Source organism: Typopeltis vanoorti, chromosome 3, assembly GCF_054136105.1.
Source record: "Typopeltis vanoorti isolate ZY-2024b chromosome 3, IOZ_Tvanoo_1.0, whole genome shotgun sequence".
Classification (NCBI taxonomy): Eukaryota; Metazoa; Arthropoda; class Arachnida; order Uropygi; family Thelyphonidae; genus Typopeltis; species Typopeltis vanoorti.
Window position 1 is genome coordinate 159,768,942 of NC_143551.1, and position 13,711 is coordinate 159,782,652.

At 32.7% G+C, this 13,711-nt stretch overlaps 1 protein-coding gene across 3 annotated transcripts in view; it reads right to left on the reverse strand.

Moving 5' to 3' along the window:
- The window catches only part of LOC150108703 (protein turtle homolog B-like), a 213,518-nt gene extending 204,670 nt beyond the window's left edge, over positions 1–8,848 (reverse strand). For all 3 annotated transcript variants that reach the window (XM_090416171.1, XM_090416172.1, XM_090416169.1), the window contains exon 1: positions 8,638–8,848. The gene's annotated coding sequence lies outside the window, so the exon portion shown is untranslated. The remainder of the gene's footprint in view (positions 1–8,637) is intronic.
- Positions 8,849–13,711: the final 4,863 nt, after the last annotated feature.

A 13,711-nucleotide genomic window follows, 5' to 3' on the forward strand; every position in this document is an offset into this window, starting at 1 on the left:
GTTTGCTAGTTATTCCCATTACTTTTAAATTATCTTTGAATGGACCATAACGTATACTGCATTGCTCAACTGTTTGTTAAGAACAACTGTTAATTGCTATTCAGTTATCAAGAAATGTGTGTAAACAATAAAAGGCTGTGAGTTAACGTTTTATAAAGTTGTACCTCTCTACGGTGAAGAATAAAAAATAAAAGCCGTGAATATTTTCTTCTTTTTATAAATAACTCGACTTATTTGAAACCATGTCGTATGTTTAGAATCTATACATTGTTGATTATTTTTATCATTTGATAAATGTTCTTAACTTATATATTATATAGCTATTAGTAAAATTATTCAACACCATTTATATCAATCTTCAATTATTGCAGCGCACAACAGTTAGACTAAAGATGGAAAGAGTTTTAAATAATTTAAAAATCAAGATTAAAAGCTTTAAGCATTAAACCGAATTAAATTATTCCCAATAAGTGACCAGTGTAAAACTGAAAACTATGAAAAAAGTTACACAAAAAGAGTGGGACATTTTTAAGGTGAAAGCTTTTTCTGTCACAACCCCAGTCGTATAGGAAGCGTGTGATACATCCTAATATTGCTGCTATAGTGAAGCAATACATTTCCATTGCGAATAGATGTCCATACATTTAAACTGAATAACTCCACTTACTATAGTTATGAAATCGGTTTTTGGTTAATTCCATTCTTTCCCCCCTTCCCATGAAAATTCTCATGAAGACGAAATTGCAGTATTTCTGATAATCCTTTTACAAGATTATTCCTAAACAACAATCTTAGTAAACGTGTTCAGGGACTTGTTTTTGTCAGTTCACATATATCTGAATGTTGTGATCCATTTATTCTATTAGTGAATCTATATGAAAAGGAAATGCTGATATCTATTCAGAGAAACTGGAAGCCTCCTATTGACTATTCATCTATTTTTTATATATTTTATTTAATACTAAAAAATTCAATTCACAGAAAATTATGCCTTCTGTAATCACTCCTTCAGCTGTGAAGTGTTTTTTTTTATGAGCACTCAGTATGTTTTGTCGCATTCAGATTAATTACAACTCCTCAATCTTTCTTCTCCGCTGGAGGAGAAGGAACATTACTCTTTCGCAACATTTCGCCTCATGAAATTTTAGTTCCTGTCATACATCTCTTCCGTTTCCTAGTTTTTTCTTTGAGTCTGCGTTTTTCGAAGCACGGTTCCCTTCCCAGTACAGGTCCTTAGGAAATAAATGGTCGGTCCTCAGAAAATATAAAAATTCAACTATGTCGTCTATCTTCGATAAAGAAAAATAACGTTATGAACAATAAAAAAATAAAATTAAAGAGTTTGATATCTGGCGAATATCATACCGTATACATACAGAGAATGCACATTCAGTTAACGTTGCATAATTGTTAATCCACATCAGTAAACATGTGCGAAGTTTTTACCGATACTGAATAACAAATTAATTTATTTATTTACTTTTGTAGATATAAATAAGTTAAACTGCAATACCAACCTGTAGGAATACAAGTCTGCAAAACTTGATGGCAAATAAAACCGATGAGAAAGCTTCTTTTGAAGTTTCTGTAACGTTCAATTGCAACTTTTGTTTTTCATCACATGGAAGGATTTTTATTAAAATCGAAATAGCGAAACATCTATCTTAGATTAATTTTATATTAATTTTACTTATAATTTAAAATGGTGTCGAAAATTTCTAAATTTTAGCCATGATTGTTCAGCAATAGCCAGTTTGCTAAATTTAAATTTATTATTTATATTACTTAAAATGTTTTAAGACAAATGCTAAATGGTCATTTTGTAAATTCTTATAAAGTTTTGTTCAACTAAGTAAGTATACATAGTCCGAAGCGTGAAATTTTAACTGTCTTTTTTAAAGAATCCCAAATTCTGTTTTCTTTTTAATTTGGAAACGAAATCAAAACAAGTCTTACTTATGTGGAATATTTGGAATATTCCACATATCCTACTATAATTAATGAGAATTAATTATACTAGGATAATTAATTCTCATTATAATCTAGCGGTGAAATTGATCCTAAATGTAATAAAACAGTAAATGTCACTATTCAAATATTTTAGATGGATAACCTCCGTTCCTTCCATAGAACAGTAATGGTACAGTTAATAATAAAGTTGGATCAGAAATAAAACAGTTGATCAGAGGCAAAAGAAAACATAAATATGAGAGTTTTCAGAAAGAGGAGGAATCGATACATAATCATATTAAAATAATGATATGAAGAAGGAAATTGCCGTTGTGGGCACATAGGAATGTTTCAGCACTCTAATCTTGAGTGGCACGATCACTTAAAAAAATGGGAGAGGGATAGATTAACAAACGAGGTGTTTGATGCCAAGATTGCAGGGAAAAGGCACAGAAGAAGACTTAAATCTAGGTAGACTGATTCAGTCAGAAGTTACTTAGAAGATCGAAATCTTATATATGATAATATTGATGTGCTGGCAAGTAATAGACTAATTTGAAGGAAAATTGTTAATAGAAGATTTAGTAATAATGTAAACTTAATCACGTAGTACTTTCACAGTAGGCTATGCATTCCTTTGAGAGTACATCTCAGGAAATTTACGATATAACTTGAAAGTTAGAAATACTTTTAGTGTGAAACCTATTCATATAGATATAACTATGATGATCAATGGCGATTGTGTGTGTGTGTGTGTGTGTGTGTGTGTGTGTGTGTGTGTGTGTGTGTGTGTGTGTGTGTGTGTGTGTGTGTGTGTGTGATATTAAAATTATTATTTATTGAGAATACCCTAACTTTAATGTGATTTAACCTGCTTTAAATATTAAAAGTTAGTTAAAAGTATGGATTACAAACTATTAAACCTATTAAAAATGATAAACCTAGTCATTATATATTAAATTTTATTTTAAATGGAGCACATTATTGGAGAAACATTTTGCAGGTCACATGGTATTTACATGAATGTCGTATGGCCATGATTGCAGTCCGCTTTTTTAAAGTTTTTATAGGATAATTGGTTTGTAATATTTTACAGCATAGAAAATCGGTTCAGGTGAAATGGGATTGACATTATTTAATAAACTGGCACTCGATCATCCATATTTGTATTATTATTCTTAACACTAGGCTAAAATGTTTATTTATTAAACATCTATTATTTATCCGGATATTCTTTATTAACGTGTATGCTTAGTTTTAGGTTTCTCTTTGTGTATTTCTGATTTGCAGACACCATAGAAAATGCAGTATGGATATTTACATACTAAGATATCTACTTGAGTATTCGCGACAATTTTCAGACAATATCCGGCATTCCGTTTTCATGAAAATTCATTTTCAAAGAATGTTTTTCTTCTATTAGGGAAACCAGATCCAAGCCAACCGCGACGACGTCGATGCAGAAATTAAGGTTTGTTTAGGACGCCACATTATTTTCGATAACGGTTTCATTATTGTTAATTTATTAGTGTTAATTTCATTAAAATAGATGAAAATTCTATAATTGTTAAATAAATTGCTGCATATGACCAATTTACCTGATCTTCACAGAGCTTCTGGGTATACTAATAAATTTTAATGAGTTTAACTTCCTCAAGTCTAAACGGGAAGTTTCTAAGGTTCATCTATAGTTATAAGCTAAGTCATACTGTGAATGGCTATTTCTCAATAAATAACAAAATTTATTATTTTATTTTATTTTTTATCAGATAGTTGATTTCTGAATTATGTTGCAGTATGATTGCGAGATCTTTTTCTTTGTTTTATTTTGCATTCATTTAGATTTTTGTTGTTGTTGTTGTTGTTGTTGTTGCAAGCTACAACTGTGCTGATCTCCTCCACAAGGAGGTAAATGAAGTCTAGCCCTTTCAAGTTCAAAGGTTGACAGGCGAACGACCGCGACAGCTATTAGTACTATGATATATTGAGCATATAATTGGAATAAAGAATTAGATAAACTGATTATAATCAGACTTAATGTTAGTCGAAGTACCTATCGTTCAAATTTCCTACTTCCTTTGATTGTGATAGTCTAGATTCGAATCTCATCACAGAGTTTTCTTAATCGGATTCAAATTAATTGATTATAAACGAAAGCGATTTCGTTTTCTTCGGGAAACTGCATTGTTCTTTGTTAGTTTTTAATCTCTCCAACAAACAGACACGTAGGCATGATAACATATTATTGATAAAATTGACATTATTGACAAATTATTATTACTCAAGCATGCTTGCCAAGTACTAAACACTAAGCAAAACATTCACACTTTTCCTTTCTGCGGAAATGACTAAACTGCATGCCTTTCTTTCTAAAGAGAGTCACAACTCATTATTAGAAGTTAGCACACATTACTAATAAATTATAATGCGTTTAGACAAAAGGAATTTTTCATTTACATGGATAGAAGAACGATATGATAATTTATTAGAGACTATTAGAAAAGTATTGACAACATCGCCATAAATCCTTGATGTTGTCTTTGTGATATTGTGCGTGTAGAGCGTAAATGGCAGCAGAGTTTGGGTTTACACTAGTCTTATTGCAAAACGGCATTTATGTAAGGGAAAGAAATAATTCTCCCAAACTTTATCAAATAGCGAAAAATTCATAATTTTCTGTTGCCTTTGTTAAAGAAAAGTTAGTTCACATTTCAAAACTAGGTAATTAATCCACGTATGTCATTTATGCTACCGAAAATACGTTTCAGTTATAGTACTTACTAAATACTTATATTTAAACTACTATTTCCAAAAGTGCATTTCAGAGTTTCAGGTTTGCAATTCATACAATGACGTTACCATGAATATAATTATGTGCGAAATGAGATTCCCCTAATACATTTTTTGGAGTGAATTGTCCTGTCATTTCAATATACCCATAGTAAGAACTTTCCGGAGATTATTTCCATCTGCCTCATGCCCTTTCTTTTATTTGCGTACTAAATAATGTACCTTTCAATCTACAAAATAGACTCCTGGAGTTATTTTTATTTCTTTATTATTATTATGTTTTAAAGTCATGATTACTTTAGTATTTATTTGAAGAAGGAAAGTATTTGCTCTTCTTTTTTTCCCCAAAAATTTTGAAGCAAAAGCGAAGTCAGCACTTTATTTACAAATAAACCATCAAAAATAGCCAACGTTTTCCCCCGGTATTTTAGGACTATTTCAATTGTAAGATTAAATACCTCATTATTTTTTTTCAAGGATTATATATAAAACATCGAAAGTCATTTTCTCTTGTCTTGAATCTGATTTTTGCCTTAAGGAAATTGAATATTTTTTCGCTTTAATGATATTTGGAGGTTTCCTTTCATCCCAGAAAATAAAGTATATTAATTATTCAAATTAAGGGAATATTAAATCCCATATTGTTTTAAAACCGAATAAGAAACTCAGAGATTGGAATCAGAGAGTTTCATGCCGAATATAGTAAACTAGGACTACTTGCATTAGCTCACGCTAGTGGCCGCCGATACTTTTATAGTTTACTACATTCGGCATGAAACTCTCTGATTCCAATCTCTGAGTTTCTTATTCGGTTTTAAAACAATGTGGGATTTAATATCCCCTTAATTTGAATGATGTTTATATCGCCGAAATGAAGCCTATTGGCTCTTTATATTTAAGTAAAGTATATTAATTTTAGTTGTTATTCAACAGTCACCTGTCACATGCTGGTAATGCCAAAGAGGATCTCGGAAGAAATTCAATCTCCACTGCTAAAGAGCACAGTGCTACGTGTGCGAAGTATCAGACCAATTATTAATTCCTCTACACAGCGACCATAAACGACTTTGGTGACTGTTTCAACCAGTTAATTTTTTTTTTTTTCAAGGAAAAAAATGTACTCCTAACAACTGATATTTCAAAGGTCATTATCGGATATTTCTGGAAAACTTCAGTTTTGAACGTCTCTCAGTGCAGTTGTGTTTTTTGGACGAAAATAATTTTGTCTGTGACGTGGCACACGTCGGGGCGAATTTGGGACAATAAATCAATACTGTTCCTTGATCGACTTCAGCAAATTATAACAAGGCTTGAATTAGCTAACAGCAATGTGAACTGCTGGCTTTTGTGGCCGGAGTGTGAAGCCTCTGCTTACCACCGACAGGTTGTGCGTTTTCGACAATAGATGATTACCTCACTCTGAGCGATACCATTGCAATAACAGTATTCGTAGTAGTTTATTTAATGTCCCTTAGCTTATCCAAGGCACTATAGTACTACTTATATACTACAGGTTTATAACCTTTTGTGAATGATATTTCAATTTAAAATAATGTTTAGGGAGCATTTATGGTTCAATATGTTTGGTTTATTAAATACAACATTAATATACGGAAACAGATAGGATGCAAAAGACAAAGTGATCAACATTTGGCAATAGCACACGACATTAGTCACTGACAGTTTTCACTTTAAACACCAAAAATAATAGTAAGAGAAAGGTCTTACAGAATTAGAATTGACATTGATTAAATATTCATGAATATTCTCTGCCTTCTTCCCGAATATATCACCAAAGAAATTTGTTTTTTTCATAAAAATAAAGGACTTAGGCGAAGCAGTTCAATTTATCTATTGATTTTATGGTCAGTTCAGATCCCTGTTTTTTTTGTTTTTTTTTTAATCCTAATATTTGTTTTATAATACTACGGCCCGAACAGAAGGATTAGTCACTATGGTAACGGGTACTGCCATTAGCCTTGAGTAAACTCTGCATCACACATCTCTCCAATGTGGGAATGTGACAGTGTCTTAAATACTTAGACGGTAATGTAAGATCACTGTGGTGGTTATTCTGACGTTCTCCCAGTATACTTCACAGCGTCACCTACTTTTAAGTTTAACGAGGGAAAAGACAAGAAAAATATTTTGCAGAAGAGAGACTGAAACTTTGCAATTTGCCCGTCTTAAGAATTCATATGCATCTAGAAGAAAACACTAACCTAACATTACCTAGGAAAAAAGCTACTATCCCAAATTCACGTTGAAAATTTAAAACAAAAGTTATATAAGGTAAAGATTATTCAGATCAACAGCTTAAATAAGGTCTGTGTTTTCGAATTGAATGTCAAATCCAGTCTCGATTATCCATCGAGTGAAACGACACCGAAGCTGAACCCCCACCCAACAGAATTGAAATCACTCTAGAAAAAGAGAAGCGTATGCTGCTTCACTGTTAGCTCTTACGGAAATACTCAAGTTTTTCAGTACACGGATAAGGCCAATACCCTTCATAACGTTTTCTATATCCGTAGATGATTGTCACTTAGCTATCTAATAATACATAGCACGTAATATGATCGAAACCTTCCGATTGGTATAAGTGATTACGCCATTTAGTTTCCCAGAATAACCGAACAGAAATAAAATATCTACGTAATTTTGTGTGATGGTCGCCTTGGTGGTTATGTTCTTGGAATAGCATCGAATACGTGGATTCTCTGAATATCTTCAACTTATTATTAGGCTTTCGAACTTTAATGTTGCCAATTTCTGCAATTTTGGAAACTAAATAGAAATTTATATTCGAATTAGGCAACCACAAAATGTAGAGAAGCTAAAAGTGCGAATGGTAGTATTTAAATTCCAAATAAATAAGCGAAAAAAAAGTAAGCAGAATTTATTAATGAATTCAGACCTTTCCAGACGAAGCATCAAATCGTGTGAGGTTCATTATCTTTTTTTTTTCTTTCTTTTTTTCCCGTTTTGAATCAAACAACAAATTATAGATTTAATAATGATTTATGATGTTTGATAACAGATAGTAGAATAGAAAAATAAATTCATTAAAAATGACGTGACTATTCATATCATAAAGAAAAGTAATCTTCTTTATTTTGGTTCAGTTATTACAATTGACTACAGAAGAAGAATCGAAAAACTTGAAATTTCATTAAAATATGGAGGTTTGGAATACTGAAGAAAAAACATCTGAATTTCTGGGAAGGTATACCAATATATGCTTTTAAAAGTAACAGTAGAAAAAGAGATCTGTCGATAAAACGGAGTTGGAAAGGATACGAAAAGAAAGAATAATAAAAAAAAAAAACTCGGTGCAGCAATTATGCAGTATCCTTACAGTGCCATATTAATGGTTATAAATAAAATCAATGCTTAATTTAACACAAAAACATATTACATCAGTTGAACCGATGATCAGACCATACTTGCTGATGTCCCTGCGAAGTGTTTCAAGGAATCGAATGCCATAAGACTACACAGAAATGCATGCGGTAATTTATATACAATGTAGCGACTCGCGAAACTGTACACTTCTGAAATATACAAAATATTCAATTTGGATAAAATTAAGGTCTCAGAGGAAATATAAGTGAATACACCATAATTTAGTACACATAAAAATCTATAAATATATGTTAATGTCGACGTAGTGTACTAATTGCTAATTGTTTCGATGCAAGCTGCGCCAGCTGTAATGATGTATAACAAACGCAACAATTCTTCGCTCCACCGACTTTCACATTCGGTGACCTTTCTCCGCTTTCCAGTGACAACAAACACCGAGCGCATAACTTCGACAACATCCGTAATTATTTATGCAAAATTTATGTAAGTTTATGCATCGTAAGTTATTACGGTTTAGCACTAAATACCTACCTAGTGTAGGACGCCAGCGGTTTCTTCCTTCGAAGAGGAGACAGCTTTTGATACGTCCGTTCGGTTCTTAGAGAAGCACGCATAAGAAGCCACAGTTCTAAGGTCTATATTGGCAGGTATCCTCACCTTATTATCCTGTATAACCTCACTTACTGTTTCGTATAATCCCATTTGTCATGCACATCCGGGATAGCTGATTACTGCACTTACATGACCGCAGAATTCTCACGAAATTCGGACGCGTGTCACCCAAGTCAATGTTTCCAGTCTGTTTGAGAGCAGCCGTCGACTGATAGCTGCTACTTGCGTTATTGACCGCTGCATGGCGCACGGAACAGTCGCGTCAATGGCGTCACTACTTGACGCCGTTTTGGCATCAGTGGAAGAGAGAAAGTGCGGGCGATTATTTGCTCAATAGCAAAAGTGTTTCAAATTAACAACAGGGAAGACAAATGGAACAAAAAAAAAAAAAAAAAAGAAAAGAAAGAAAGCTCATACATTGGAATAGAGAGGAAACTGTGTTTAACACGAACGATGAAAAGCTAGCATGCCATATCATATTTTCTGTGGACAACTGTTTCTCGAAACCGATGAGGATTGTTTAACCAATGTTATATTTAATTCTGATGCCACATTAACGTAATAATTGAAGCAATGTTTTGTTCGATTATAACTGATCTTTCATAACACATTTGTTTCAGGTTAGAAGAGGCGTAAGGATTTTATTTCACCAACGATATCGAAGTACGTTCTTGACGGGATATGTTGAGCAGATTTTCAGCGAACCGCATATGACACAAGTGACGGGAAGGTCATAGCATCATAATGAACTCCTTGAAATTTGTAATATGATTCGGAGTCCTATCTTCTGTTAGTGGTTTGTTTATTCAGAATCCCTGTTTGCTCTTTGTGCAATATAAAGTAACTATAAATGTATTTTATTTTAACATCTTTGAAGCAAGCTTAGAGGAAATTGAATGTCTTATGTTTTTTTTTCTCGTGAAATTTCTGACGAAATCCAGTTTCTTTCAATAAGAACGTGCTCTCATAATCCATCATAGAAAATAACTCCCCTCCCCACCCCTTCTGAATCTTCAACAGTTTACACTAAAGGATTTCATTCTGTGGTTACTTTAAAATTAAACTAAAATGTTACTTTTTTTCATAAAAAAATATAGAAAACACACTTCAGGGATTAAATGCTGATTGTTCTATTTCAATTTCAATCTTTATTTTTTAAATTTACATAATTTTTTATTTCTAATAAAATTCTATTGCTTTAGAGATTACACTGCACTAAATAAACAGCTCTCTCTCTCTCTCTCTCTCTCTCTCTCTCTCTCTCTCTCTCTCTCTCTCTCACACACACACACACACACACACACACACACACACACACACACACACACACACACACACACACACACACACACACACACACACACACACACACACAATCGAATTAAATTCGAAATTCTTATGATTGAATGCTGCTGTTTTAGTGAATAAAACCACTGCGATGTGATTCACTGAGCCGCCCGTTGATTCATAACGTGTTTATGAACATGCGCTATGGAATTGGACGAACTATATTCTGCTGATGTAGTTTTGAAGATTGATATAGCAACTATTAATTTCTCTAACTACCTGGACGGTGATTTTAATCATCTTTTGCAATATTTAAATTTAACTGTACACTCGACTTTTTATTAGGTCTCTTTAGTTACTATGTCATATTAACCAGCGTTATATTTGTAATGAAAATAAGAATTATAATTTAAAAAATCAGGTTTTTTGTTGTACAAGAATTCTGATATCGAATATCGAATAACTCAGTGTGAAACATAGAAATGTAAATTAATATAAAATTTATTTAATATATTTGAATGATGCCTATGTAGTCTGTTAGTAGCACTTCTAGGCCCATAGTACTATAGCTCCAGAAGAATTAAAAATAATATTGGTGCAATTTTAATAATCATTAGATGAACGTTTTTCAACATTCTCAGGGTTTAGTCGAACGTTGATATAGTAAGGTTTTTTTAAATTTTTTTCGTTCATTTTTATTTTTTTATTTTCATAAATTCGAGTTTTTCACACCATAGCTGAGAAAATCCATAATAGAGATCACACTGTTTTTACCAAAATTATAAAAATCATGGTTTGAACAAGAGTGTGACTGCAGTTGCCAGTCACACTGTTGCTTCGAAGTCGGGAAATCATTCGCAGTTAACTACCAAACAACTCCACTACCAGTGACAACTGGCGGAGACCATCTTCCTACCGATTTCCAAAAGTTGTTTAGGGCTAAAGTGTACCGTGTACTTCCTTTGGGGAACAAATAGCATTAGAGGATTTATGCTATTTATTTTACAAATTTTCATCATTTATTTGTTCATTAGGGAATGAGTGATGATTTAGTGAATGAAAAATCTTAGATTCCCTGAACGAAAACACATCACTGTCATATGAGTGCGGATAATAACCCTTTTTAATCAGAAATGTCTTATTAATGACACTTGTGCTAAATGAGATTCGAACCAAAACCTTTTAAACTAACGGACGTATACCATTCCCTCGGCTGCACATGTTTGCGTTGGAAAAATGAAACTTATCATTAATTGTGTCAAAACAGAGTTTTTGTTTGCGGTTGTAACAGCTTTAGGTTGTCTTCATGGAAAAACTAACAATCCTCCCATTCTATTGCGATTGCAACTTAAAGAAGTATGAAATACTGACCACCACTAAGTGATGCATCTTATCTGGTTTAACTTCGTCAGTTACCATAAATACACAGTACGGGCTTCAGAGTTGTCTGTAAATGACAGAACGGTAGCGAAGCTCAGCCATTCCAGTTATTGGCGTAGTGCTGCCTAACTAACACAATCCTACTTATAGAGCGAGCACATTTCATGCAAACGCTATAGCGAAGTTATGACCACAATCGCCTTTATAATGACGCATAAGCATGCCATGCAAATGCAGCAATCTGTAGTACCACCTGGAGACAATGGTCATGATTGTTGCATTGGACTGCACTTTCAACATGGGAGAAACAGCATTAAGCACCTCGTAACACTTTGACCGGTTCCCTTATTAGAGGAACACATCCTTGTAGGCTGTATTCATATGGGGGTTATGCATATACATTCGATATTTGCATAATCGTGTTTTATAACATCATTAAAACAACACTATTAAACCGTTAGATAATAATAACATTGCGGAGAATTCCGGAAATATAGAGGGGTGAGCAATGATTGTCTTATGTATCAGAGCTCCTCTGCAGCTCAGTCGGCAACAATGCATGGAGAGATTTGGTTCGAATTCTTTCTGGGCGCGAAGAAAATTTATTATTATTATTATTATTATTATTATTATTATTATTATTATTATTATTATTATTATTATTCTTTTTGTGAGATCACATCAGATACCAAGGCAACTCAATAACCTACCAAGAAATTTAAAATAGGTAGATAACTACAGAACATTAAAAAACGAACTCTGGAAAATATACCAACAAAGTTAAGAAACCATTAACACTAATATACACATCACAAATCACTAGCATCCAATGCCTACATCCCATACATAAACAGTACCAACAACATAAATAGGGAAGGCTAAATCTCACTCTCTTCATTAAAGCTAACCCAAGCTTCGAAGTAGGTGGGATTAACTTGCCTCACTCATCTACAAGTAATCCTTATAAGCAAATGCAGAAATTTCTTTGTATAATCACTCTTTCCCAAACTTTGAAAAAAAATTATACAAAAAATTCTGTATAAGCTTCACTGTTAATAATAGAAGAACATCTGTTGTAAATACATAATATAAAGGCAAAAAAGTATTAATGAAATCCAATGTAGAAATTGCGGCACTTAGTACTGAACTCTGTAAAATTATAAAGTGCAATGTCACACAAGATGTTTATTGTATGTATAAATATTTTAGCGCTCAATAAATTATCATTATTATTTAAAAAATAAAAATAAATAAAAAGTATTATTATTTTATTTGTTGGTGACTTACTGGTGTCACCCACATAGCAGTGACAGTGAATTTTCTCCGAGAAACTCTGGGTTTTCATTCCTCAAAATAGACAAACTAGTCGGGAAGCACTCGCAATTAACAAAATTTCTTCATACTTACATCATAACTATTGCTTTTGCAGCGGTTCCAGCCGAACTAAAAAACTTTTCAACCCAAAGAGAATCCAATTTTATCGTACAATGTAATCAAATTCATGCTATAATTCAGTATAATTATAAGCATTTTTATTCTAATAATTATTAAAATAAAACACAAAGATAAGATTTACTTTCCAGGTGCATAGTTCCTAGAAAAATTATTCTCCTATCTGAATATGCCGTTTCAGTTGAGACCAAAAAAGGAACCAATCTAAATAATAAAAGTGTTTTTCTTGGTTATTGTTATTCTTCCAATTAATTTTAAAATAATTTATAATTTAATATTATTTTTATTAGAAAAAAATCAATGTTAGTAATTGAAGAAAGAAGAAGAACATATTTGGACACCTTTTATATTTTTAAATAAGGATTCATACATAAGAAGGGTGAATTACGCATACTCGACTGGGTACTCTCCAATCGACCGTGAGATGCCCTCCAAGGGTGATTAATACCCTTGGAGGGCAATGGATGGCAATGCTTTAGCCGATGAAGTTCAAACTGAGGCTTGGCTATTGCTGTTACCCTCCTGCCATGATCAGAGCTTTATTTATAACTTTAAGGCATATTCGACTTTCAGTTGTAATGTCTCGTATTTTTAATGTGGATCTAGGGTAGAAAGTAAATACGTGACCACAACTTGAATGTTGAATATCTAGGAACCAATTTTCAGTCAGTGGGAGAAGTGACACTTTCGGATAAAAATTACAATTAATAAAAAAAAAAATAGATCAAAGGGATCGTTCGGAATATAAAAAAAATAAGGAAAATAGAAAAATAATACAAGAAGGATGTAATTAAATTGCACACTTCGCATAAAATCATAGTTCACGGCTTGTTAGAAGATCCCAATGTCCAATGTCGCCATCGGATAAAGATAA